Source organism: Rhagoletis pomonella, unplaced genomic scaffold (assembly GCF_013731165.1).
Source record: "Rhagoletis pomonella isolate Grant_MI unplaced genomic scaffold, Rhpom_1.0 Rhpom_scaffold_00600, whole genome shotgun sequence".
Taxonomy (NCBI): domain Eukaryota; kingdom Metazoa; phylum Arthropoda; class Insecta; order Diptera; family Tephritidae; genus Rhagoletis; species Rhagoletis pomonella.
In genome coordinates, this window is record NW_023459154.1 from 47,786 (window position 1) to 50,270 (window position 2,485).

Below are 2,485 nucleotides of genomic sequence, written 5' to 3' on the forward strand. Positions count from 1 at the left end.
AAGGTTTAATTCTGCAACAATCTTGTCCATTCTTGCTTGTGATATTGGAATTATTTTGTTCGATGGGCCAGCTTCTGGTGTTGGTTTATAGGTGAAATCCGATTGATCCATTGTTTCAATAGAAAAAGAAGTTTCTCTGTCAGGACTTGGAAGCGGTGGAATTGGTATTTCATCCGAATGCGGTAGAGGTATTTGTGCACTTTTAACAGATATCTAAACTCTTCCTTTAAGGCCTTTACGATTTACTCCACATATTTTGTTTGCGCAAGCGTAACAGTTGTCGGAATTGTACTCTCCTGGATCAGTTCAAATCATTGGTACACCAAAACGAAGTGAACTGCTTTTCCCTTGGATCCACATGTTAAGACCATTGTAGCACGTTTTACAAATTTTGTCTGGGACCCACGAAACGCTGCGAATTATTTCGGAATCAAAATAAAGTTTAAAAGCGCGCTCCACTTGCTCAGTGAGTAATGCAGTATTTGTTGAAAAAGCTCTTTTGCCACAAACGTAACAAAATAAATTGATATTTTCTGGACAATTTGCACTCATTTCGGTTTTATGCTTTTATTACTTTTTCGTCACTTTAAAAAAATCGTACTTTACGCGTTCGGAGACACTTGTTGAATGACAAAAATCGATCAATGAACACCTATAAATACTACGTAAGTTTCAATATTTTACTGAGAGGTACTTATGAATTGGCGCATCTTTTAAGGGTGGCTATATACCTTATTCGTGTGCGTTTTAAATTTTTCGAAACGTTCTAAAACATGACCACTCATAAATGTGGGTGCAATTTGTGTAAAAAAATCATGCAGGTAGCCAACGGAAAAAACCCAAATAATTAAAAAAGTGCACTTTCCTTTTTTCCTTTTAATTGTCCACGCACATTTATGACCGTTTTTTAATTTGTTACCGCTACCATAAAAATCAAAAAGTCATCAATGTTTTTTCCAAGGAATTTTGAGCATATCTCGAGCAAATTTTTGAAATTCATACCTTTACTTAATTTTGAATAAAAGCGAAACGCATACATTAATTTTCATGATGTATGTCTCATTTTGTTCATAGGTTATGTGACTTTACGTGACACTTTTTTCCGTTTTGGATTTTTTATGAATTAAAAAAAAAATAATTTTAATTTTTAGGCAAAAATAATTTTTTTTCTTCATACATTTATTTTTACCGGCAAAACTGTTGAGTATATAGAAAAACGTTATATTAACAGATTAAAGGAATTGTAATTTTTAATTTTTTTAAATTTGTTTGATCAAAATCGGACTAGTGGTTCTCGAGTTATGTCAAAAAAAAGATCACCAAAGGTGACAATTTCCCCTATATGATAGTTACTAATTTCAAATCGATATATCTCGATTCCTAGACGTGACCCAGCGAAACGCCGGGCCACGTATAACTTGTTTTTGACCGATATAACATTTCCCGTTGGTTTCATCCCATCCCGATTTTGACTGTCGCATAGTGTAATAAGAAAAGCTGGCAGCACTCTGCATGGTTGCAGAAATCTCTTAAAATATGTTCGAAAGATATCTTGATATGGAAAAAACTGTTTTACACTGGCAAGGAAAAAAATTGCCAAAACTTAACGCAATTTTTAGCAACTTCAGTCTTGCACTTTATTACACAAAATTAATTTTTTTTTTTTAAGTTCTAAATAAAAAGTTTGCTATTTAGGTGAAACCTTGCGGAATTTTTTGAATTTTTTACAAAGTTTGATCTAAAACCTGAGATCTACCACATTTTTTCCCAGATTCTACCACACAGAATTTTTATTAAGTCCGATCACTGGCCGTTATGTCTGTATTTAATAACGGCTCTATGACAAAATATTCAAGAAATGTATTCGTAGATTTTTATTTACTTAATTTCAATTATTAATATTGATCTGATTTTTTTTTTAATAAGTACCAGGAATAAATATTTAACAAAAAACTATTTCACTTAAGCTGAAGCAACTTTTAGTTGCTCGGAGCTAATTTTGGAACGATTTATAAAATATTTTCATAGACGGTAAATGCAACCCTGGTTTCATCATTAATGAGCTGTGTTTAAACGCGAGATGGTTCCTTCTACAGAAAATAAAATATCCGCGTTTAAGTTCGTAATTTTAGCAATTTTCTTTTTTGTTTATATAAACTTATACAACAAGTTTATTAAGACTAAGAGATAAGGAAGGGTTGCGCGCGCTCGTGGACTGTATAACTCTGAGTGATGTATGCATGCTGTGGAGCCGGTAGTGAAAGCAGTGACAGCATACATATTGCTTTAGGGTGCGCATGAAAGTCTGGGTAATAAAGCGTATTGAAGCGGATGCTTCAACATCCTGGGGCCCCCCTGCAGGATTAAGCTGTAAAGCGCATTCTGCAGTTTTTCGGGTCATTCGTGAGAGATTACATAACGCTTGTTGACTTTCTGCGGAGTCATTGCGTATTGGAAAGACGCGCTTGATGGGAATTTGATTGGT